The 26,834-nt window shown below is 41.9% G+C and overlaps 1 pseudogene; it reads right to left on the bottom strand.

The window, feature by feature from the left end:
- Positions 1 to 23,499, bottom strand: part of LOC110257967 (small ribosomal subunit protein uS5 pseudogene) — a 51,026-nt pseudogene extending 27,527 nt beyond the window's left edge.
- Between the last annotated feature and the right edge of the window lie 3,335 nt (positions 23,500 to 26,834).

Below are 26,834 nucleotides of genomic sequence, written 5' to 3'. Positions count from 1 at the left end.
AACAGCCTGGACATAACTTAAAAATCTACACACAGAACTACCACATGACCCTGCAATCCCACTCGTGGGTGTATATCCAGACAAAAGTTTCCTTAAAAAGGACGCATGCACCCACATGTTCACTTCAGCCCTATTCACAATGCATAAGACATGGGAACAACCCAAATGTCCATCGAGAGGTGATTGGATTAGGAAGATGTGGTAAAGATACACAACGGAATTCTCCTCAGCCATAACAAAGACTGACATAAGGCCATTTGCAGCAACATGGATGGAACCAGACACTCTCATCCTGAGTGAAGTAAGTCAGAAAGAGAAAGACAAGTACCATGTGATTACCATTTAATGTGGAATCTAATATAAGTCACAAATGAAGCTTTCCACAGAAAAGAAAATCATGGACATATAGAATATACATATGGTTGCCAAGGGGGAGGGGGAGGAAGATGGGTGGTTGGGGAGTTTGGGATTAATAGATGCAAATTCCTACCTTTGGAATGGAAGAGCAATGAGATCCTTCTGTGTATCACTGGGACAGAGTCTAGTCCCTTATGATGAATTATGATAATGTGAGAAAATATAATATGTACGTATATGTGTTACTGGGTCAATATGCTGTGCAGTAGAAAAAAGTGTCTTGGGGAAATAGCAATTACTTAGACTTCAGGAATGGGAAAGACATTTCATGCCAATGGACAAGACATGAAAGCAAGAGTCGCAATACTCAAATCAGACCAAATCAGACTAGATATATAAATATATTTGGTCTTTTTGCTTTTTCTTGGGCTGCTCCCACTGCATTGGAGGTTCCCAGGCTAGAGGTCTATTTGGAGTGGTAGCTGCAGCCTCTGCCAGAGCCACATCATGTGGGATCTGAGCCATGTCTGTGAACTACACCAGAGCTCACTGCAACCCTGGATGCTTAACCCTGTAAGCAAGGCCACAGATCAAACCCACGACCTCATGGCATGCTTCCTCTTCAGATCCATTAGCCTCTGAGCCATGATGGGAACTCCCATAAGACCACATGCACTTTAAATGAAAGCCATAAAGAAAGGCAAAGAAGGACATTACTCAATGATAAAGGAATCCTTCCAAGAAGGGGCTATTTCAGTTGTCAACATATATGCCCCTAATGTGGGAGCACAGAGGTACACACAATACTACAACAGACATAAAAGGAGAAATCCATAGGACTGCAATGATAGTGGGAAACGTTCACACCCAACTCAAATCAAAGGACAGGTCCTGTAACAGAAAATCAGCAAGGCAATAGAGATCCTAAAGGATTCAATAGAAAACTTAGACTTCACTGATATTTTCAGCACATTGCATCCTGCCAAATATCAGAATAGACATTCTTTACATGTGCAAATATAACACTGGCAAAGATGGACCCTGTGCTGGGCATGAAACTAACCTCAGCTAAAAGGAAAGTATAGAAATTATTTCAGCTATCTTCTCTGACCACAGAAATCAACAAAGGAAAAATAATGGCAAAAAACAGACTACGTGAAAACTGAAAAACATGGCAATAGAAAAAAAAAAGCCAGTGGGTCAATGAGGAAATCACAAAGCAAATGGAACAATACCTGAAGACAAATGATAGTGAAGACACAACTTTTCAAATTTATGGGATGCTTCAACAGGAGTGCTTAGAGGGAAATTGCAGTGATAGAGGGTTTCCTCAAAAAGGAAGAAAAATCTCACCTAATCAAATTGGGCCCCACCTAAATGAATTAGAAAAAGAAGAACAAACAATAGGTAAAGTCAGCATGAGGAGGGAAATCACAAATATCGAGTGGAAATCAATAAAATAGAGATTCAAATATAATAAAAAGTCAATGAATGGGAAAGGTGGTTCTTTCCATAGATATTAAAAACTAAATGAATTGTTCAAGCTCCGTACAGGCTCTCCAAGAAGTGGAGAGGTAAATCCCAAATAACCAAAATAACAATATGAAGAAGAAGAAGAAATACCAATGGAAAAAAGCATAAACAACAAAAATAAGAGAATACCATGAACAATTACATGCCAATAAATCTGACAACCTAGAAGAAATGGACAACTCTCTAGAGATTAGAACCCTTCCAAATGGAATTGAGAAGTAGCACTATGCAGAAACGGAACCAATTTTGGAAATGTTAATCTCATATCCTGGTATTTTGCTGAATTCATTGATCAGTTCGAGGACTTTTGAGCTGCCTCCTTAGGGTTTTCTAGATATTGTACCATGTATTTGCATGAAGTGACAATTTTACCTTTTTCTTCCAAGTTCTTGCTATTTATTTCTTTTGTTTGTTGAATGGATGTAGCTAGTAATTCCAATAGTATGTTGAATAAAAACTATGAGAGTGGGCATCCTTGTCTTACTCCAGATTCTAGAAGGAAGGCTTTCATCTTTAATCCATTGAGTATTTCACTGGCTGGGAGTTTGTTATAAATGCCTTTTTTAATGTTGAGATATGTTCCCTCTATACCCTGGTCGATACGCAATTTTTGTTTGTTTTTTGGTTTTTTGTTTATTGTTGTCTCTTTACCTTTTCTAGGGCTGAACCTGTGGCATATGGAGGTTCCCAGGCCAGGGGTCTAATGGGAGCTGTTGCTGCCAGACTATTGCAGAGCCACAGCAACATGGGATCCCAGCCACATCTGTGTCCTACACCACAGCTCAGCACAATGCCTGATCCCCAACCCACTGAGCAAGGCCAGGGATCAAAGCCACAACCACGTGGATGCTAGTCAGATTTGTCAACCTTTGCACCATGGCAGGAACTTCAAGTGTGTTTTTTGTCAAGAATAGACGTTGCATTTTGTCAAAGGGTTTTTCTGAATCTCTTGAGGTAATCATGTGTTTTTTGATGTATCTTGGGTGCACTTTCTCCCCTCTGTTCTCTCCAGAGTTCCTATAGCTGGCATGACCTAGGCTGGGACATCATGTTGGCAGCAGCTGTGGAGGTAGCTGGGTAGAAAAAAGGAGCCAGTGGCTGAGAGGTGGCCTTAGTACCCACAAAGGCTATATTAGGACAAGGTGTGTGAAAGATGATGACCACAGAGCACTTGTTGCCAAGTGAAAACTGACCCAGGAAGGTAATAGAGGGAGCAATCCAGGCAGAGAAAATGGTACACCTATCGATTGATTTTCATTCAGGATTGCTGATTTATTGTTTAAACCCGTTAGCTTTTCTGCTTCCAACTCCTGAACATGAATGTGAGTTATCTTTACATTTATTGAGGTGTTCTCTAGTTTGTGCCAGCTATGTTTCATAGGTTTTCTGCTGTGGACTTGCATTTTGCTAATTAGGAAACAGGGTTCTACATTTAAATATTATTTTAAATATATTTGAAAATTTCATTTTGCAAATGTTTGACACTAGTGTGTAAACTACAATTTATTTTTGCAAGTGTAATTTATGTGTTGCAATGTTGATAAATCATTTATTAGTTCTACAGATTCTTTGTGATTTCTTGAAGATTTTATGCTAAGTTATACTGTTTGCTGCAAACAGATGTGTTCACTTCTGTTCTGGTGGCTCTAGTTTTTTGTTGTTGCCTGATTGCATTTTTACACTTGTAGTGCGTGTGAATGTGGGTGTGTGTGTTTAAATTTTTCAATCCTTCTACATATACTGCATTGTATCTGATGCTTTGGTTAGGAATTATTGCACCTACCTGAATAAGTGAAATATTTCTTTTATAGATATATTAACTGGAATTGAAATCAAGGTAATCACTTGACAAGACTGGAAAGCTATTGTTCTTTTCCACAATAAATTTTCTTGGAAGAATTAAATATTTCTTAAGTGTTTCCTAGAACTCATTTATGAGAACACTTGGTCCAGCTTATTTTATTTTTAAGTAGTTTTTATTTCATACTTAATCCATAAGGCAAATGAGACTGACGATATAGGCTTTTTTTTAATTTTTAAATTTTATTTGTATTGGAGTATAATTGATTCACTGTGTTGTGTTAATTTCTTCTCTGCAGCATAGTGACCCACTCATATATCTATATACATCCTTTTCCTCATACCCTCTTCCATCATGTTCCAGGCGAGAGATTGGATATAGTGTCCTGTGCTCCACAGTAGGACCTCATTGCTTGTCCATTCTAAATGTAAGAGTTTGCTTCTACTATGCCCCCAACGCCCCATCCATCCCACTCCCTCCCCATTGGCAACCACAAGTCTGTTCCCTATGGGCATAACCTGTTTCTATTTAGTAGATAAGTTCATTTGGGCCATATTTTATATTCCACATGTAAATGGTATCTAATGGCATTTGTCTGCCTCTTTCAGACTTATTGCACTTACTATGAGGGTCTCTATTTGCATCCATATAGTGCTGGAATGGCATTAGTTCATTCTTTTTCTGTTTTCCTTTTCTTTTTTTTTTTTTTGGCGGAGTAGTATTCCATTATATATAGGTGCCACATATTCTTAATCCATTTATCTGTTGATGGACATTTTGGTTATTCTGCAACTTGGTTATTGTACATAGTGTTGTTTTGAACACATCTGTGCATGCATCTTTTTGAATTACAGTTTTGTCCAGATGTATGACCAGGAGAGGGATTGCAGGATCCTATGGTAGTACTATGTTTAGGTTTCTGAGGAGTTTCTATATAGTTTTCCCTTGTGATTGAACCAATCTACATTCCCAGCAAAGGTATAGAAAGGTTCCCCTTTCTCCACACCCTCTCCAGCCTTTGTTATGTGTTGACTTGTCAATGATGGCCATTCTGCCCAGAGAATATACCTCATTCTGGACCTCATCGTAGTTTAGATTTCCACTTGTCTAACGATTAGTGATGTTGAAAGTCTTTTCATGTGCCTGCTGGCCATCGCTACATCTTCTTTGGAGTAATGTCTATTTAGGTCTTCTGCCTATTTTTGACTGGTTTGTTCATTTCGTCGTTATCATTGAGTTGTACAGGTTGTTCACATATTTTGGTTATTAGGCCCTTGTTAGTTACATCTTCTGCATAGATGTTTCTCCCAATTTGTAGCTTGTCTTTTCATTTTTTTTAAGTTTTCCTTTGCTGTGAAAAATTGTTGAATTAATTAGGTCTCATTGGTCTATTTTTGTTTTTATTTTTGTTACCGTAGGAGATGCCTCGAACAAAATGTTGCTGTGATTTATGTCAAAGAATGTTCTGCCAATGTTTCCCTCTCAACTAGATTTTTCTAGCATCTGGCTTTACATTAATGTCTTTAACTGATTTTAATTATTCTTGTGGATAGGGTTGGAGAATCTTCTGATTTCAGGTTTTCGTTTGTGTGTTTCTTAGGGTTGCACCTGTGACATATGGAAGTTCCCAGGCTAGGGGTCCGATCAGAACTGCAGCTGCCAGTGTATAGCCCGGACACAGCACCAGGGGATTCGAGCTGAGTCTGAAACCTTCACCACAGTTCATGGCTGTGCTAGATCCTTAAACTTCTGAGTGGGGCCAGTGATGAACTCACATCCTCAGGGATCCAAGTTGGTTCCTTAGCACTGAGGCCCAGCAGGAATGCCTATTTTCACTCTTTTGCATGTACCCAACTACCCAGTTTTGCCAGCACCATTTGTGAAGAGACCATCTTTCCTCCACTGTATGATTTTTTCCCACCATGTCATGGGTTAGTTGACCAGAGGTGCATGTGTTTATTTCTGGGATATCTATCCCATTGCACCGATCAATGTTACATTCTTTGTGCCATTACAATCCTGTTTTGATTAGTGTAGCTTTGTAGGAGGGTTTGGATTCAAGGAGCCTGATTCTACCATCCCTCCACCCCCTTTTGCCCCCCAAAATACCTTAGGCTCTTTGGGGTCTTTTGTGTTTCCATATGGATTTTAACATATGTGGTTCTAGTTCAGTGAAGGCTGCTGTTGGTAATTTGATAGGGAATTCACTGGATCTGTGGATTGCCATGGGTAGCATAGTCATTTTGACAATACGGAGTCATCCACATTGCTTCAGGAGAGTGGTGTATCTTTCTAATTGTTATTGCCATTACTCATTTCAGCCACTGACATCTTGTAGTTTGCAGATGTCAAGATTTTTTCTCTTTAGGAAGGTGTATACCCAGGTGATTTTTTCTTGCTATGAAGGTAAAGGAAATGTTTTCCCTATACTACATGTCTGATCTTTTCTTAGGATGTAAAAAAGCAACCAATTTCTTTCTATTAATTTTTAACCTGCAAGATTGCCAAGATGGTTGTTGAAATCTATGAGTTTCCTGAAACTGCCCTTGTGATTTTCTACGTATAGAATCATGTCAGTTTCACACAGTGGTAGGTTTACTTCTTCCTTCTCAATTTGGGTGGTTTTCCTCATTTTTCTTCCCTGATTTCCATGGCTAGGATCCAAAACTATGATTGAATGTAAGTGGCAGAGTGGACACCCTTGAGTTGTTCCTTATTTTACTGGAAGTGCTTTCAGCATTTCACCTTTGAGAATGATACTAGCTGTGGGTTTCTCATATACCTGTTTCACTAGGTTGAGGAATGTTGCCTCTATGACAACTTTCTGGACAGTTTCTGTCAGGAATTGGTATGAAATTCTGTCAAAAGCTTTTTCTGCATCTACTGAGGTCATCATATATGTTTTTTTATTTTTCTGTTTGTTGATATGGTGTATCATACTGATTGATCTGGAGATATTGAAGAATCCTTGCACCTGTGGGATAAATCCCACTTGATCATGGTGTCTGATCCTTTACATATACGGTTGGATTCGATTGTGAACACTTAGTAAAGGAATCTTATATCTATGTTCATCAGGGATTTGGGGCCTGTGATTATTTTGCTGTTGTTGTTGTTGTTGTGCATTTTCCTGGTTTGGTATGAGTGCTAGTGGCCTCATGGCATGAGTTTGGGTATATCTGTTTCTCTGCAGTTTTTCTGGAAGTGCACCAGAAGAATGGGTGTCTGAGTTTGACAGAATTTTCCTGTGAAGACCTTAGGCCCTGAACACTTTGGGGGAGTAAGGTTGTCAAACACAATTTAAATGTGAGTACTTATGTTTGATTTATTCACACATTCTCTTCCTTCCTGGTTCAGTGTTTGGAGTCTGTACCTTGGTAGATTATGATAAAAGCATCTGTATGTGTAAGAATAATTGTTGATTGCTGGCCTCCTTTTCAAATGCACTTTCAAGTGTCCAAGTTATCCTCTCCTTTCTCAGGATTTCTAGTTTTGATTTCACACTTGTCAATGGGTGCCTTCCTATGTTTATTGTTCTGTTGCCTTTCCTGGTTCACTTCTTTCCTGGTTCACTTCTTTTGCCTTTACTGGTTCACTTCTTTCCTGGTTAACTTATTTTCTTCTTCCTAATTGTGGCTTTTTATTTTTGGCCTAGAGAAATTCCCTTAGAATTTGCTGTAGATATGGTTTGGAGGGGCTGAATTCCCTTAGCTCTGGTCTAGAAATCTTTTGACCTTTCAAATCTGAGTGAGAGCCTTGCTAGGTGGAGTCTATTGGTTCAGCAATCCCTCTTTTCATCATTTTAAATATGTCATGCTGCTCCCTTCTGGCTTGTAGAGTTTCTGCTGGAAAATGAGCTGTTATCTTTACGGGGGGGGGGTTCCTTTGTATGTTAATTGTTGGTTTGTCCTTGTGGTTCTTTATAATTTTCTTCTTTTTATTTAATTATTGTCCTGCAGTGGTTCATGGTTCAGGAAAAGCTTTTGCTGCAGTGGATCCTGCAACACCTTCTGCTACCAGGTAGCTCTCAAGACCACTTCCTGCAGCTGGCAAGGTCAGCAGCTGCTCCTGCAGTCCCTGTCTTTGTTTCAGATGCTCTTGGGTCTGCCCTCCATAGCTCCATGGCAGGCACTCTTCCACTGTTACTCCTTTTGTTGAGCATCATATGGATCATTTGTTGCAGCCCCATGGGTGGGCCTTGCTCACAGATGTGGCTAGTCAGAAACTGCGCACAAATGGCTACTGGAGCCTGAAAGAGGACAGTCACAGGAAACCAGAATACAGGGATGTATGCCATTCCTTCCCTCCAGCACCCCAAACAACGGCACCTGGACTTCTAGCCCAGGTGGTTTTCCTCAGCTTACACCCTCAAATGTCATCTCCCTAGAGTTTATCTGCTTCAGACTGTTTCCAGGAAGCCCTGCCAGCTTTCCCCCACATAGCCAGCACCTGCTATTTCATTGAGTGTGGTCTCCAGAGCTGAGTTTTCAGGTCCCTACTTCTGCTTCCACCAGCACTGGGTTGCAACATGCCAGGAGGTAGAACTGACACTTTCTCGAGGAGTGTTCATCTTGATTACTGCACCCCAATTCCTGCCATGTTCTCCTCCTACAGTTTAGGTGTCCTCCTTGTCCTGGCTGTCCTTCTCTCTTGGACAGAGAACACTATGCTCCAGGAGATTTGCATCTTTCCAGCTCCATCCTTGCAGTGTGGGTCCCATCCTGAGTCCTTTCCCATGTTCTCTCATTTTCTGCTTCCTTTTATTCCATCCTCTTGTCAAATGTCTCATGCTCTCAGAGTGCTGGAACCTTAGGTAAGCATTCAGCCAATTTTCTGTGTTAATAACTCCACCTGTCAGTGGCTTCCCAGTGTATGTCTGGAAGTGGGTGTCCCTCCCCTAAGGCTACCCCTCAGTCTTCTCTCCAGTCTTGGTTCATTTTGTTCCTGCTTTATTTGTAATATTGATACTTCCTCTCATTCAAAGTGCATCCTGATTATATACTCTGAAAATATCTGTGGCTGGAAGTTGTGCAACTGAAGTGCAGCAGAATTTCTGCTGTACAAAGCAGCATGTGGACCAGGGAGATAGAGAGTGTTGGAAAGAAAAGGGTTGGAATTGACAGAGATGTGAGAGTCAGCATTGTCCACACGTACGCAAGAGTAATGTCTATCTGGTGTGGTGGAATTGAGGGTTCTAGGGGGACAAAGTGGATGGGGGTGCCATTGTTATCTCTTTCACTACCTCTTAGAAAGCACAACCATCATTACTCTTTGCCCCCAACCCAGTCCTTCTTCTGGCAGATGCAGATGTGGTTCTAAAAGGGCAATTGTGGGGAGAATCACAGCTGGTGCACAAGGGTCAGAATAGGGATTATCATTTGTTTCCTCCTGAGAATGGCTTCAAGGAGGGCAAGCAAGGTCATGATCATCTGTCTCAGGGGGTGTTGTTCCAGGCAGTCCTCCCTTCTCATGCTTTCATATTGTGCTAGCCTCACTGTATCGGGAATATCTGTCCTCACTGCTCTCTCTAAGGACTCCTCTTTTGACTTGGGTCCCACTGACTTACATATGTTGGGCCCTATACTTCTGGGGTCACTGGCCGTGATCGAGTTCCATTCCTTCTTATTCATTTTGGATCCATGTTTCACCATAAGCCCTGACTGTCTGATTATTGTGGGTGTTTGAAGAGCCTCTCATGTGGAATGTGCATCTAAGCCTTGCAGGGTAGCGGGGAAGCTGACTTGTACCTGTGGGAGACAACCCTGGGAATTCCCAGTGGAGACAGAGCTCCTAAACAAATGAGAAACTCTCTTTTAGGCCTACCCTGGGGGTAAGGCAGGATTCTCAGGATCAGGGATTTCTTCATCTAAATGGACTGAACATTCTTACTTTAGCAAAAGCTCTATTTGAGTGGGGACTCAGGCACCTGGTCCAAAAAGTAAATGGTGCTCCACTCCAGCAGGAATGGCCTTTCCAACCCTCACCCTGATGGGCAGAAAGTAATCTGCCTGGTACCCTCTGAATGGTCCCCTGCAAAGACGTCTGTGATTGACCACTAGCTTTACTAATGTGTGAGGAAATGAGGGCTGCCAGTGGAAAGGGTTCAGCTATTCCTGTGTGTCTCTAGGGGAGATGCTGTGCCCTTAGTGCACCCTGGCCAGGAAAGGGACTGAAGAACTGTGGAGGGATGCATGCCCAGGCCTGACCCTTTGTTCTGGAATGGGTAAGATGGGCAACCAAAATTTAGGCATTGCGCCGTTATTGAAGGAGAGTTGTGGTGATAGTGGTTTGTGCAGGCTTTGGGATCAGCAAGGGACCGTGTCTGAGACAGTCATTCTCTCACCATTTCCTACTGACTGGCTCTGGTAGGGATCTAAAGATTTATGCATGTCTACAGTTTGGTGTCAGAACTCAGGCTTTATTGAGAAAGAGTTACAAGTGTATATTTTTGAGAGTTTCATGGAACAATTGTGGAAATAGCAGTTGGGCTACTGAGGGGGAAGGGAGGAAAGAACTTATGTTCTTTTTATAAAGTGCACTCTGATATACAGATCCCATCAGTTTTCATAAAGTTTGAACTTTGTCAGTTGGCCTTTTCATTAATTGCATCATATGTATTTATTTAGTTAGTTAGTTATTCATTTTTGTCTTTTTAGGACTGCTCCCACAGCATATGTAGGCTCCCAGGCTAGGGTTAGAACTGTAGTTGTAGCTGCTGGCCTACACCCCAGTCACAGCAGTGTCGGATACAATCATCTCAGATCTACACAACTCAGGGCAAATGTAGATCCTTTAGCCTTTGATCGAGTCCAGGGACTGAACCTGTATCCTCAGGGTTTCCAGTCAGATTCACTAATGCTGAGCTACAATAGGAATTTGATGTGGCCTGTTTTTCTTGTTCCACAATGCCCCTCCACCTCTTCTACTTCCACCCATTCCACCAATACCACCACCAACCTCTCCCTACCCAGATCCTCAAAACACTTCCCCAGAGTTCTTCTTTGCAGATTTTCCAGCCCCCAACCCTCTAGACACTCCCATAGGGAAAAAAGGGGATTTCATTTCTCTCTTTATCCTCTCTATTTTTTTTGAGAGTTGTATCAGCTCTCTCACCAACCCAGCAATGGAACCCTTTCTTTACTGTGCTCAAGCACTTGCTACCCTATTTTTCCTTCCCATGATTCAATTCTCTCTCGTCCATTTTTCTGCTTTTTTCTCCTGTTTCCTTATCATAAGCCTTCTCATACTCTATATGTGGAAGTTCCCAAAGACAATTGCTACAGCCTCCTTAGCAGCATCCCTGATATGCATCCATCTTACTGTGGAGTCTCTACTTACCCCTCCTCATAAATCTCTTGACTTCCCATTTTGCAATGCAGACAACTCTCTTCTGTATATTTAAGATCCGTTCTAGGCTGGCATGCCTGTTGTGTTCAGACACCAGCAGAAAATGACTGCATATATTTCTTGAGTGTTTACCTCATAGCAGGTCTGGTTTAATCTGTTTTACAGCAGCGCTGCAAGGAAGTAATTCTTTCTGCCCCCATCCTACACGTAAGGAAACACACTCTACAGTTGTCAAGTGACTTTCCCCAGGTCCCACACTCACTGAAGAGCTGCATCTGGTCAGAGTCATAGTCAATATTTGCGCTGCTCTCACAATCTAGGCAGACCCTATGCCCACATACATATTGATTTCTGACATCCAGGGAATCAACATCATCACTCGCTGGCTGAACCAGTCTGGAGTCTTCACGGTTGTGTTCAATATTCAGTCAACTTCTTCCACCTGGTGAAGGTTCCTGTGTCTCCAAACAACTCAAGAAGAGGGCTCAGGATATCCTCTCTAGCCCCTGAGAAGGAACTGGAAATATTTCCCTTTGCTTTTTTTTTCCTGCTAAACTATTATGTGAAGAGTTAGACTGCTTTCTTGAGTTTCTGCATTGTCTGAGTTTTCTCATGAGATCACATTTGGGAAAACACAGAAGGCCTAGAAGGCTAGTGTTTTTTCTCCAAATTATACATGGTGTATGGAGTGGTTGGGTTGGCTCCCCAGGAAGGTCCTGTAACCTTCTTCTTGGTTTCAATACCTGGCTGTATGTTTCCCACCATAATATGACTTTCTCTGCACATAAAACACAACTCTCTGTTGTAGTCATAGGACAGCTGGAGATGGCCTAACTAGAAGTGGATCATCTTCACTGTAACTTATTTAGAGAAGACATTTAGGTCTGTCAGTGTGACAATTCTTCAAGGGAAACCACATTAAAATGGAGTCCAAAGGCCAGGTGTTCTCAAGCAGTGACAGTCTCCGGAATTACTGGAAGAACATCTATTACATACACCAACACAAAGACAATCGATGAGGAAGACTCTTCTACTGTACGTGGTAACAAGAAAAAACATGCCTTACACCCTATTCACTTCTTTATTGATATAACAAATGAAGTTTGACTTCCTGCTTGCTGCATAGGAGACAATTTGGCTTACTTTTTGTTGCAAATGTTGCCATATGTTCCCCATGTGTAGTGCTGCATGCTCTGTGCTATAGAGCTGCAGCGTGTCTCCCTGAGATGGTTAGGCTTTGTAGGATGGCTGCTGGAGAGAGGGTATCTAGACTGATGGTTCTGGGTACTTCAGATAGGTGGTTATGCTTCCTGGCTTGAATAGTGTGTGGGTGGCCATTAGGGATTCTGGGTTAGATGTCACAGAGGTTGCAGCAGGTATTGTAGAAGCCATGGTTTGATTATCTGACTGGCTGCAGCAGAGGTGTGGTTTAAGCATCCCTGGCCAGTTAATGCAGCAGTTGTGGTTTCTACGCCTGTTCCCATAATGGAGGTCATGATCAGACCTCTTTTCCAGAAATTTGCCTGTTGTGTACTTTGGCTTCTTGTCTGTGGCTGCTTAGTTATGGCGTTGGGGCCTGGCAAGTTACTGCAGAAGTTCTGCTTTTGTTTACTAGGCTGGTGTTTGCAGATATGGTGAGATAAACTGTCTTGTTAGTTGAAATGAGTACAGTTAATTTTTCCTTCCAAATTCTTCAGAGGTTGCTTGGTGAATATCTACGGGGCTGGGACAGAGTTTGTGGTTAGTTTACATGGCTGCTGGCTGTGGAAATTATGCTCAGAAGTCTTCTCTGGTTTCTGCAGAGACTGTGGCTTGGCTGGCTGAATGGTTATAGTAGAAGTTCTGGTTTGACTTCCTGATCAAGCTAGTGGAAGTTATGATCAGGCCGGCTGGCTGGTTACTATAGAGACTGAGGTCCAACCTTCCAGTCCAATTACTACGAAAATATGGTCAGCCTTCATCATGTGATGACTACAGAGGTTTTGGTTTTGGTGCTTACCATGGTGGCTGCACAGGTAGAGATTAGTCTTGCTGGACCAGTGTCTATAAAGAGATTGTGTTGGGATTTCCTGAAGGGATATGGCAGAAGTAATTGTTACACTGTAATCTTGTGAAGAATTTGCAGTTTGGCTTTCTGCATGGTTGCTGCATCAAGTGCGGTTGTGTCTCTGCCTACTTGCTGAAGAGGTGGTTGTTTCCAAGCCAGCTACCACAAAGGTCTGAGGATTACTGAACTGCTTTCATGAAGGTTTCACTTAGGGACACTCGACTGGGTCTTGAAAATGTGAAAAATAGGCTTCATAGCTCTCTGCTGCAGAAGTAGAGTTGGCCTTTCTGGGCTGAGTGTTGAACTTATTTACTTGATGATTCACAGCTCTTGGCTTGGCGTCAAGGGCTGATTTCTTCAAAGGCAGAAATTAGGCTTCCTAGGATGATGGGTGGGGGTGTTTGGATGTGCCTCCCAGGATAGTTGCAGAAATTCACAATTAGGTTTTGTGGTGGCTGCCTAGATTTTGATGTGTTGTTCTAGCATGGCTATCACTCATTTGGAGAGAGCATCCTGAGGCAAGTGCTCAGTGGTGTTGTCTCGCTTCCTGGCAGGTTCCTTCCAAGACTGCAGTATTCTTTACCTACTGGATGCTATGATGTTTGTGTTCAGGCTTCCTGAGGAGATAATCCAGATACTGTGGTGGTTCAGAATGCTTTTTTTTTTTTTTTTTTTTTTGGAAATAGAGGTTCTAGTTGGGCTCCCAAGACTGTTTCATAGAGCTGTTGAAGGCAGGTTTCCACCACATGGAAATACCGTAAATTCAGGATCTGTGGTATTTCTGCCTGATCTAATTATGGTAAAATTTTTGGTTTGCATTCATTGTTTCCAAAGAGTATAGATTGTTTTCTGGATTGGCTACACAGAAATGCAGATTATATTAGACCGAAGAAATTTTCACATATGGACATCTGGGGAAGTCATTCTGGCTTGTACGTGATTCAGTTTAACCATGATGGAGACTAGGAGAGCCAGTCGTATAGCCCACTAAACATGTACTTCACACCGACCAGGGTTCTTGGCTTCCTGGTAAATAGAAGCTGATGAGAAGTGAGGCAACAGAAGTTCAGGGAAGGCTTTATTGAGCCCTTCAGGAGAAGTAGGAAACTAATAATGTAACAAGTTCTTTTTGTTGCTCCTTGGTGTGGGGCAAGCTTATTTCTTCTCTGGTGGGATAAGGGTAAATTTGGTGTAAGGTTTGGGTCAGTGGGGTGGTTTAGATTTTCTCTGCACTTCCTCAGTGGTATTGTCCACTATGTATGCCACATACCCTGTTTTTGCACCTGACACCCCGATTTTGCTGGAGGGTTACTTTTTTATTTTATTTTATTTTAATTTAATTTTATTTTATTTTATTTTATTTTATTTTATTATGTTTTTTATTTTAATTTTTATTTCATTTTATTTTATTTGTCTTTATGAATCTTCTCATTCGTCTTTTTCCCAACTGCCCATGCATGCAGTTATCTGTAGTCCCTTACTGCTTCTTTTTATTTCTTTGTTCAAGGAGACATTGTTCAAGAGGCAAGCAGCACAACAAAGATCCCAGGTCCTAGCCTGCCTCTTCCCCCCCCCAGGTCATTGTATACCCCTTATTCTTATCTTTGTCCTTAAAGTTTGGACCTGTGGAGTAGGTGTGTCTTATGGTCTCTATACACTGATGGGATAAGTCCCCAATTTTGACTGCTGGAAACAGGCTTAGGCCACCAGTAGGGTAAAGTAGGGAGTGTATTTCAATAGGCCCTCATATCTTGTTAAATTTTCTCCAAAGGATCAGGTGATGTCCTTTGACTCTAGCAAAGCCTGTGGATGATGAGGGGTGACTGCATCTCTGTGTTGTGCAGGTGGAGCTTGCAAGCATCCCACAGGCAGAAGGACATGCCAGGTTCCCTGAGTCGAGTTATGGTGAAAGGTTAGCCCCTGGTCTCTAATCTGGTCCCAGCTTTGGCTCAGGACTCCTGGTGCCTTCCCTGACCTCTGTGATTGCAGGGAGTTAAGAATTTATCCACACTGGGAAGTCCCCATGCTGTCACTCTCTTCAGCTCGGCCTTTAGAGTCTGAACATCCCACTGGAGGTCCCTATTCCTTTGAAGGGGGTCACTTTGCCTTCCCTTTGGAGCGCTATGTATTGCTTGGCTCTCAGGGCATAATTTGGAACCATATATGGCAGGGCCAGCCACCCTAAGCAAGCCACAGTTTTGCCTCTCTCTGGTTAGAGACAGTAATGCACTAACTGCTGTATTCCATCTATGTCCAGGGCCCATGCGCTTTGGTTAACACAACGCCTCTAGATTGAACCCACTGCTGTGAGACCTGAGATTTTGTTTGCAGAGATTTTGCTTTATATTAATTTTTCATGATTGTTATTTTTCCTATTATCACTGGTTTCCAGCATTCTGCCAGTTTTCTCCTGTAGAGCAAAGGGACCAAGTCTGTCCCTCTTTATTTCTTCTTCTCTCTCTCTCTCTCTCTCTCTCACACACACACACACACCGACACACACACAATCACACCCCCCCAAACTATTATTCTCACATTACCTCCATCATGTTCCATCGCCCCTGACTAGATAGAGTTCCCTGTGCTAAACAGCAGAATCTCATTACTTATCCACTCCAAATGCAAAAGTTTGCACTTCTTAACCCCAGACTTCAAGTCTGTCCCACTCCTCGCCCCTCCCCCTTGACTGTCTTATTCTCCAAGTGCATGCATTTCTTTCCTCTAGAATGTTTCATTGGTGCCATTTATTCATTTCCAGATCTGTGCTGTCTTATGGCATTTGTCTCTTCCTTTCTGATGTACTTCACTTAGTATATGCATCTCTAGCTCCATCCATGTTGTTGCAAATGGCATTATTTTGTTCTCATGAACTCTAGTTTTCCACTGTGAATATGTACCATATCTTTTTAATGTACCCTTCTGTCAATGGAATTTAGGTTGTTTCTATGTCTTGCATATTGTGAATAGTGCTGAAATGAACTTTCCAGTCCATGTATATCTTTCAAGGAAAGAGTTATCTGGATATATGCCCAAGATGGTATCGTTGGGGCATAGGGTAGTTCTATATTTAGTTTTCTAATGCACAACCATACTGATCTGCATAGTGGTTGTAGTGGTTGTCCCAATTTACTTTCCAACTAACAGTGCAGCTGGGCTCACTTTTCTCCACACCCTCTCCAGAACTTTTAATTTATTGACTTGCTAATGATGGCCATTCTGACAGGTGTGAGGTGGTACTTCACAGTAATTTTGAGTTGCATTTCTCTAAAAATTAGTGAGGTTGAGCATTTATTCATGTGCCTGTCAGCCATCTGCAGGTATCCTTTGGATAAATATCTTTTAAGGTCTTTTGCCCATTCTTCAACTGGCTGCTAGGTTTTTTGCTGTTGAGTTTTATAAGTCATTTATTTTAGAGATTAAGCCCCTTCAGTGGCATCATTTGAAACTATATTTTCTCTCATTCCAATGGTTGTCTTTTTTCATTGTTCCCTTTGCTGTGCAAAATCCTGTCAATTTGATTGAGTCCTTTCTTTATTTTTGCTTTTATTTCTGTTGCCTTTGGAGACTGATGTTGAGAAAAAATCATTTTTATTGTTGATGTCAGAGTATGTTTTGCCTCTCTTCTCTTCTAGTCATTTGAGGTGTCCTAACTTATGTTTACATTTTTAAGTGATTTTGAGTTTACTTTTGTATATGGTGTGAGGGTGTATTTCAGTTTCATTGACTTACCAGCAGCTGTCCTGTTTTATCAGCATCCCTTTCTGAAAAGACTGTCTTATTCCCATTTTATATTCTTGCCTCCTTTGTCAAAGATTAATTGAATGCAGGGTTGTGAGTTTATTCCTGGGTTCTCTACGTTGTCCCATTGGACTGTATGTCTGTTTTGGTACCAGTAGCACAGTGTCTTGACTACTGTGGCTCAGAAAAATTGCCTGATGTCTGGGAGAGTTATTCTTCGTACTTTATTTTCCCCTTAGTGTTCCATTGCGTATCTGGGTCTTTTATGGTTCCATATAAATTTTTGTATTGTTTGTCCTCGTTCTGTTAAAATAACAGGGGTCTTCTGTTAGCGATGTCATTGAATCTCTAGATTTTATTCCATACTATTGCTTTTTTAATAATATTAGTTCTTCCAAACATGGATCATGGGATATCTGTCCCTTTATTTGAATCCTCTTTAATTTCTTTAAGTTTTATGGTTCATCTTATTAATCTTTCAGCTCCTTGGTCAAGCTTATTTCTAGGTCTTTAAATTTTGGGGGTGCAATTTTCAAAATATTCTATTTTTTATTTTTTTAATTTTCTTACTTATTTTGAGTGCAATCAAGTGCAACCAAAATCTGAGTGTCAATTTTGTATCCTGCTACTTTGCCAATTTTGTGGGTCAGTTTGAGTAGTTTTGGTGTGGCCTCCTTAGGATTTTCTATACATTGTGTCATGTCATCTGCATGTAGGGAATATTTTGCCTCTTCTCTTCCAATTTGGATGCCTTTGACTTTTTTGTTTGTCTAATTGCTGTGCCTAGTGTTTCCAATATTATGATGCATAAAAGTGGCCAGAATGGGCCTTCTTCTCTTGTATCAGTGTTTATTGGATAGGCTTTCAGCTCTTTTCCTTTGAGTATTAAGTTTGCTGTGGGTTTGTCCTAAATGGCTTTTGTTGTGTTAAGATATATTTCTCAGATCCCCACTTTGGTAAGAGGTTTGATCGTGAGTGGATGTTGGACTTTGTGGAATGCTGTTGCTGCATCTATTGAGAGGATCATGTGGGTTTTTAGTTTTCATATGTTCGTGTACTGTGTGATGTCCTCTGCTTTGTGTATTTTCAACCCTCCTTGCAAACCTGAGACAAAATCCACTTGGTCATTGTGTATGATTCTTTTCTGGTCAATGCTTATTTGTCCAAAGGCGTCTGGGTTTCTTTCTGTGTTCTCCATTGTGTTCCATTGTTCTGTCTCGCTGTTTTGTTACCATTACCACACTTTCTTGATGACTGCATCTTTGTAAGATGGCTTAAGGTGTTGGAACATTTCACCGTTTTGCCTCCTGCTTATTTGTTTTTTTTGTTTGTTTGTTTTTTTCTTTTTTCTCTCAGGATTGCTTTGGGAAAGCTGGGTCTATTTTGTTCCATGTACATTTTTGGATTGTTTGCTTTCTTTCTGTGAAAAATGTCGTGGGTAATTTGGTTTGGATTGCATTGAATCTGTAGATTGCTTTGGGTAGAATGGCCATTTTAACAGCATTAATTTTTCCCATTCAGGGGCGTGGAATATCTTTCCATTTCTCTACGTTTTCTTTAATTTCCTTCATTAATGTTTTATAGTTGTCAGTCTATAAGTCCTTTACCTCCTAGGTCAGGTTTATTCCCAGGTATTTGATTTTTACCATGCCATTTTTAAAGGTGTAGTATTTTTTTATGCCTTTCCTAAGTTTCTTCTTTAGTATACAGAAATGCAACTGATTTCTGAAGGTGAGTCTTATATCCTCCTACTTTTCTGACATTGTGGATCCATTCAAACAGTTTTGAGGTTGACTATTTGGAATTTTCAAAATGTAGTATCATGACATCTGCATAGCATGACCGTTTTACACTTCTTCTCTTCTTATTTGTAGGCCCTTAATTACTTTTGTTTGTCTGATTGCTGTGGCTAGGTCTTTCAATAATATGTTGAAGAGCTGTCTTGTTCCAGATTTTAGTGGGAAGGATTTCAGCTTTTTTCTTTTGAGTACAATATTTACTGAGAGTGTGTTATATATGGCTTTGAATGTGTTCAGGAATGGTCCCTCTATCCAGTTTGGTGAGAGTTTTCTATTGTGAATGGATTTGGGACTCTGTCACATGATTTTTCTGAATCTTTGAGACCATCATATGGTTTTTGATGTTTCTATTTTTAATGTGGTGTATGATGTTGATTGATGTACCCAGGTTGAGCCATCTTTGTGAACATGGAATGACTCCCACCTGGTGGTGGTGTATGAACTTTTTGATATGTAGTTGGTTTGGGATGGCTGAAATTTTGTTGAGAGTTTTTGCATCTATATTCATCAATGATATTGGCCTATAGTTTTCTCCTTTGGTGGTATGTTTGTCTGGATTTGGAATTAGGGGAATGCTAGCATCCTAGAATGTTTTTGGGATGGTTCCTTCTTATTCCACATTTTGATAAAAACTTAAGGAGGGTGGGCATCATTTCCCGTGTGTATGTTTGTTAGATTTCACCTGTGAAGCTGTCTGGTCCTTGACTTTTATTTGTAGGTAGTTTTTTGTTTTGTTTTGTTTTGTTTTTGACACAGTTAACTTCATTTCTAGGGATCCGTATATTCAGTTGATCTATTTCTTCTTGATTCTGATTTTTCAGGCTGAAAGACTCCAGAACATTGTCCATTTCTTCTACATTATCAAATTTGTTGGCACATAATTGTTGGTAGCTTTCTCATATGGTTTTTTCTTTTTCTGTAGTATCCATGATGATATCTCTTTATTCATTCCTTATTTTGTTTATTTGAGTCTTTTTCTCTCCTCTTCCTGGTGAGCCTAGCCAGAGGTGTGTCAATGTTTTTTACCTTTTAAAGAAGCATCTCTTGGTTTGGTTGATTTTGTGTATTGTTTCTTTGATTTATTGATTACTCTTTCATCTTTATGATTTCCTTCCTTCTGCTGACTTGATTTTTTGTTGATTCTTCTTTTTCTGATTCACTTAGGTGGTGGGTTAAGTTGTCGATTTGAGACTTTTCCTTTTTGCAAGAGGAAGACCTGTATAAGAATGAACTTTCTTCTGAGCACTGCTTTGGTGGCATCCAATAGAATTTGAGTGGTTGTGTCTTCATTTTCATTTGTCTCCAGGTAACTTTTACTTTTCTCCTTGATTTCCTCATTGACCCATTGGTTTTTTCATAGCATGTTGTTTTTTCTCCATGTGGTAGGTTTTTTTCTCATTTCCTTCGCTCTGGTTGATTTCTAGTTTCATGCACTGTGGTCAGTGAAGATACTTGCAATAACTTCTATACGCTTGTATTTGTTGGGCTTAGCTTCATGCCCCAATATGTGATCAATTCTTTAGATTATTACTTACACACATAGGAGAACGTGTATTCTGATTTTTTTGGGTGTAATGTCCTGAAAATGTCGATTAAGTCTATGTTTTCCATTGTGTCCTCTAGGATCTCTGTTGCCTTATGGATTTTCTATCTAGAAGCTTGGTCCATTGATGTGAGTGGGGTGTTAAAGTCTCCTACTGAGATTGTAGTCCCATCAGTTTTTCCTTTCATATCTGTTAATGTTTCTTTCAGGTATCTGGGTGCTTCTATATTTGGGGCATACATGTTGCTGTTTATAACATCCTCTTCTCGAACAGAGCCTTTAACTATTAAATAGTGTCCTCCTTTGTCTTTCTTTACGGCCTTTGTTTAAACGTCTCTTTTATCTAATGTGAGTATTGCAACTCCTGCTTTCCTCTCTTGTCCACTGGCATGAAATATCTTTTGCGCTCCCCTCACTCTATATGTGTCCTCTGTCCTAATGTGAGTTTCCTGTATGTGGCATATTGAGGGGTTTTGCTCTTTTATCCCATCAGCCACTCTGTGTCCTTTCATTGGAGTGCTCTGTCCATTGGCATTTTATCTGATGATCGATAGATGTTTATTTATTGCCACTTTAAAACTCTTAGTCCAGATGATTCTATTATTCTTCATTCTTTCTTTCTCTTTTTTTTTTTGGTTGGATGGTCTCCATTTATTTTATGCCTGAGTACTTCTCTTTTCATTTTTGTTCAATGTAATTTTCCATTTTTATTTGTGGTTGCCCTATTTTTTAAGTATGTTTACCCCATCCTATCACTGTGTGCTTTAGCCTGATAGTTTGATTGCCCTCTAATTGCAGTTTCATTCCTCATCATTTCCCCCCATTTTTTTTTTAATTTACACAAGTGTTTTTTGTATTGCAGTAATCTTTCAGCTTAAGTTCATTGGAAAAATACTTTATTTCCCCTTCTATTTTAAATGGTATTCTTGCTGGATAGAGTATTCCATGATGCATATATTTTTTTCCTTTCAGTTCTATAAATATCTCTTGCCATTCCCTCCTGGCCTGTAGAGTTTCTGTGAAGAAATCAGCTGATAGCCTTATGGGGGTTCGCTTTTAATTGACATTTTGCTTTTCTCTCGCTGCCTTTAGAATCCTCTCTTTATCTTTAATTTTTGCCATTGTTATTATATGTCTTGGCGTGGTTCTATTTGGGTTCAAGTTGTTGGGGCCTTCTGTGCTTCTTGTTCCTTGAAGTCAGAATCCTTTAGATTTGGAAAGCTTCCAGGGGTAATTTCTTGAACTATGCTTTCAACCCCCTCCTTTTTCTTCTCCTTCTGGAATTCCTACTACGCAAAGATTGGCCCACTTTCTATTATACCGTAAGTCTCATATGGCTTTCATCTTTTTCCATTTGGTTTTCCTTCTGCTCTCCTGTTTGGCTGATTGCCATTGTTCTATCTTCCACATCCCTAATTCATTCCTCTGTGTTAATCATTCTGGTCCTTACTGCCGTTACCTCCATTTGTATCACTGCAAATGAATTTTTTGGATTTGCTTGGCTCCTCCTTATGTTTTCTAGTAGCATTCTGCGGGCGTCTGCATTCCTGTTCATATCTTGTCTTCATTCCTTCAGTATTTTCACTGTCTCCCTTTTGAACTCCAAGTCTGTCAGACTGCTTCAGTCTTGAAGATTTTAGGTGAATTTACCCATTGCGTAAACTGGGCATGTTTTCTGAGCTTCTTCATCTTGCTTGTGTTTTCCATTTTCTGTGAATTTGGGGAAGCCAGAGTGTACTTTGGCACAATCCAGGCTGCACCGTGGTAGTGTAGCACTTCAGCAGGGCATGCATGGTTTGCTGGGTCACACTGCTGAGCCTAGGTTCTTCCCATGGCCAGGCATGGTTGGCCTTTGTGCTCCATTGTGGTCATTCACTTCTTGCAGCCAGGATGTGCTTGCTGGGGTGCTCTGCAGTGGTGGGGCCCTTCCTGAGGTCAGGTGGGGCTGAGTGGTATGGGATGTGGTTGAGGCACAGCCCTGCAGTTGGGCAGGGCTTTCCCTGGTGCTCAGTGGCAGCAGAGTGCCTCCTGTGGGCATGCGGTGCTTTTCAATGTGCTCAGCTCATCAGTTGCCAAGGGTGGGTGGGGCTGGCCTCCTTGCTCTGTGGCACAAAGTTGCTTCCTGAATGTGGGCAGAACTAGGCAGTTCACTTCATGGAAGAGGGACCTTCCTGAGGGTGGATGGGCCTGTCAGGTGTGCACCATGGTGGAGGTGAACTTCCCACATGTGCCTGGGGATTGCTGGGGCATGCCATTCAGCAGAGCACTTCCCAAAGGGGGGCAGTCCTGGCCTGGTTGCCCCATGGAAGGTGGGTTCTTCCCAAAGGCTGGTGGGCCTGGCCAGGGCTTGCCATATTGGAGTTGCCCTCCCTGCACATGTGCAGGGCTTGCCCTGGTGCTCCATGGCAGTGGGGGGCTTCCTGAGTGTGGGCAGTGCTGGCCAGCTCGCTCTGCAGTGGAGAGAGCTTCCCCAGTGTGGGTGGGGCTGGCAGGTGCCCATGGAGGTGGAGGTGCATTTCCCATGGCTAGCTGGGGCTTTCTGGGGCAACCTGTAGCAGTGGAGCACTTCCCAAGGGTGGACAGGGCTGGCCGAGTTGCCCCATGGTGGCAGGGCACTTCCCAAGGGTAGGCAGGGCTGGCCAGTTTCCACTGTGGTCGTGGTGCATTTCCCAATGTGGTGAGGAGTTTCCCAGGGCATGTCAGGGCAGTGGGGCACTTCGCATGGCTGGGCATAATTCCAGACATAAGTTCTTCCAATACGTTTTCAATAATCTTTTCTTTTACTTCTCCTTCTGGAATTCCTACTATGCACAGATTGGCCCACTTTATGTTATCCCATAAGCCTCTTATATTGCTTTCAGGGTTTTTTCATTTGGTTTTCTGTCTGCTGTCCTGTTTGGGTGATTTGCATTGTTCTATCTTTCACATCACTAATACGTTCCCCAGCATTATTCCTTCCAGCCCTTACTGCCCTTAGCTCACATTGTAGGTCTGCAAATGAATTTTCTAGATTTTCTTGGCTCCTCCTTATGTTTTCTATTTCTTTTCTGAGGGAGTCTGAGTTACAGTGCTTATCTTCTCTGAATCTCTTTCGTATGGTCACTCTGTGTCGTTTGAACTCAAAGTCTGTCAGACTGTTTGAGTGTTGAAGGTTTTAGGTGAATTCTCCTGTTGCATAAACTGGGAATGTTTGCTGAGCTTCCTCTTCTTGCTTGTGTTTTCCTTTTAGTGTGAATTTGGGGAAGCCAAAGTGTAGTTTGGCACAGTCCAGGGCACATGGTGGTGGTTGGGCTCTTCCTGAGGGCATGCATGGCTGGCTAGGTCTCACCGCCATGGCTAGGTGCTTCCTGTGGGCAGTCAGTGTGGCTAGGTTGTGCTGCTCTGGTGGGGAGCTTCCGTAGGCTTTCCAGAGTGTTCTGCCTTGGCAGTGCACTTCTTGAAGCCAGGTAGGGCTTGATGGGTTGTGCCACAAGATTGGAGGGCTTCCTGAGGGCATGCAGGGCTGGCCAGTGCCTGTCATGGTGGACGTGCACTACTCCCAACAATGGTGCAATGTCTCTCCTAGTGTGGTGTACGTCCCATTGTTGGTGCCCTTCCTGCAGCCAGGGGCAGCTGCCTGTGGTTCTCTCCAGCAGTGGAGGGCTTCCCAAGGGTGGGGAGGGCTGGCCGGTGCATGCCTTGGAGGACGCTCACTCCCGATGGCCGGGAGGGTTTTGCCCTAGTGGTCAACAGCAGTAGGTGGCTTGCCGAGGGTGGCGGTGCTGTCTCTCTCACGCTGTGTCAGCAGAGCCCTTCCCAAGGGTGGGCAGGGCTGGCCTGTTCCTGCTGCTGTGGTGGTGAACTTCCTGATTTGGGGAGGAGAATGCTGGGGTGCACCAGGGCAGTGGGGCACTTCCTGTGGGTGGAACACCAAGGAGGTGGTTGCCTTCCCATGGGTAGTGGGCCCAGTCCACTGCAGAAGGAATGTGGCTTCTCCCCGGGCATGCCCGTGGTGGAAGAGGGGGATGTGCTGGGAATGCCCTCTGTGCTCTACTAGCTGTTGTGCAAGTGAAAATGCTGTGGAGCAAGGAGTATTCTCTGGTGGCCCACACATCCTGCTCTCCCCTCCCCAACAATGGTGCAATGTCTCTCCTGCAGGCCCAGACCTTCTCCTGGGTTCCCTCTCTTGTGGCTTTCCAGTCCCCAGCCGTTAGCACTTTGCAACCCTTCACCCCTGGGGCACCACTTCCTCATCTCTTATGCTGTCTCCACACCACCAATCCCAGCCTGCTCCCAGGGACTCACCTCCAAAGCTTAGGGCTTGGCACCCAGTCCCCACCACAGCGTCTCAGTCTTTGGGACCTGTGCCAGCAGTTCTGATGATCTGTGTGGCTCTCACACTGCCTCTCAGTCCTCTGACCTGCTGATGCACTTTTCGTGGCATCTTGGAGATCCCTTGGACTCAGCTGATCTTTCCGCAGATTCGGTGAGTTTCCAGGGTGTGGGTTCCCTTTCTCCTTCACAGCTCCCTCTCAGGAGTGCTAGTCCAGTCCTGATGCCCCTTTTCTCTCTCTCTCCTCTTTTCTGTTGCTTTATGCAGTTGTGTCAAGAGATTCTTCCCATTTTTGGAGGTTTCAGTTCTTCGGCCAGCGTTCAGTTGCTGTTCTGTGTGAGTCATTTTACATGTAGATGTGTATTTTTTGTTGCATCTGTGGGAGAGGTGAACAAATCCCCCTACTCTCTCACCATCTGGGCTCTCTAAAATTGTGTCCTTCTTTATCTTTCTCTATGGCCTTTGTTTGTTTCAAAGTCTATTTTTTCTACTATGTGTATCACAACTCCTGCTTTCCTGTCTTGACCATTGAAATATCATGTCCCATTCTCTCACTTTCAGTCTATATGTGTTCTTTGCTCTAAAGGGAGTCTCTTGCAGACAGCAGGTTGTATATTTTTGCTTTTTGATCCAATCTGCTGCTCTGTGTCTATTGATCAGAGTACTCAGTCCCTTGACCCTTAAGGTAATTATTGAGAAACATGTATTTATTCCCATGTTAAACCTTGCTTTTCAGTTGATTTGGTGTATTACCTTGGTTCTTTTTTTTTCTTTTTCTTTTTTTTTTTTTTGATGATTTCCATTTATTATATGCTTGGATATATTTCTTTTTAGTTTTCATGAATGTAATATTTGCTTAGATTTGTGGTTTTCCTGTTTTTCAACTAAGTTAACCACTTCCTATATCTGCTTGCTTTAGCCTGGTAGTCATATAGGCTGCAACACGATATTTAAAAATAGGTGTCTATATTTTCATACTTCCTTACCTACATTCTATGCTTTTGAATTTCTTCTTGAAGATCTTCGAGTTTGTCCTTTTGTTGTTCCTTGTGTTTCTCATCACTTTTTGAGTAGATTTTTGTTTGTTTGTATGTGTTGGTGATGTATGCTGGCTTATTTAAGTGGCTGCTTTCCAATCTGTATATCTTCTGTCTTATTTCTTTTTCTCCTTCTTTTTCTCCTCCTCTTCCTCCTCTTTCTCCTTCTTCTTCTTCTTCTTCTAGCCATTTCAGTATTTTTTTAGAATGGGTTTAGTATGGATGTACTCTTTTAGCTTTTTTTGTCAGAGAAATTCTGTTTCCATTTCCAGTTCAAATGATACTCAATAAATGAATAAAACATAAATAAATGTATAAATAAATAAATGAATAAATAAATAAATGATAGTCTTGCTGGGAAGAGTATTCTAGGCTACAGAGTTTTTCCTTTTGGAACTTTGTATATAGCTTTCCAATTTCTTCAGGCCTGTAGTGTTTCTGTAGAGGAATTAGATGATTTGGGGGTTCTCTTATATTTAAGGCATTGTATTTCTCTTGCTGCCTTTAGAATCCTCTCTTTATCTTTGGCCATTTCCATTATAGTAGGTCTAGGTGTGGGCATATTTGTGTTCAGCCTGTTTTGTGCCTTCTGTGATTACTGTATTTTGATACCTGTTTCCTTTAGTTTGGGAAAATTTTGAGATATAATTTCTTCCAATATATTTCCAATCCACTTTTCTTTTTCTTCTGCTTCTTGAATTGCTGTAATGCATAGATGGACCCCTGTTATGCTACCCCATAGATCTCTTATGTTGCTTTCTTGTGTTTTCATGTAGTTTTCTGCCTGCTGTCCTGATTGGGTGATTTCCATTATGCTATCTTCCATGTCACTAATTCATTCCTCTGCACTCTTCACTCTGCCCTTCAGTGCCTTTAGCCCAGTTTGGCTATCTGCAAAAGACTTTTCTAATTTTTCCCTATTTTCCCCTAAATTTCCTCATTCCTCTCAAAAGTAATCGACATGACTGTTTGTAATGTGCTCGTAAATCCCTGATATTCAGCCTTCATTCCTTCAGTATATATTCACTCTACCCCTTTTGAACTCAGTGTCTTTTGGCCTACAGAGGTCTGTTGCATTGTTTCTGCTTCACATGAAATCTCCTGTACCTTACGTGGGAATTGTTCCTGGGCTTCTTCACCGTGTCTATGATTTTCTTTTTCTGTGAGTTTGGGGAAGCCAAACTCTAGTCTTGGAGGGTTACTTCTAGGCAAGAGCAACCCTTTGTATTTTGTGGGGTGTTACCATTTATTTGGGGCATGGAGGATTGCATTCTTGCTGGCTCAATCTTGGGAGTGAGCAGGCCATTATCCCGAGGGTGC

The sequence above is a fragment of the Sus scrofa genome, chromosome Y, assembly GCF_054392235.1.
Source record: "Sus scrofa isolate SSC_HxYL_T2T_F1_AM1 chromosome Y, Sscrofa_HxYL_maternal_Yorkshire_Landrace_v2.0, whole genome shotgun sequence".
Classification (NCBI taxonomy): Eukaryota; Metazoa; Chordata; class Mammalia; order Artiodactyla; family Suidae; genus Sus; species Sus scrofa.
Note: the sequence above shows the minus strand (reverse complement) of the source record. Positions and strands in the feature narration are given on the sequence as shown.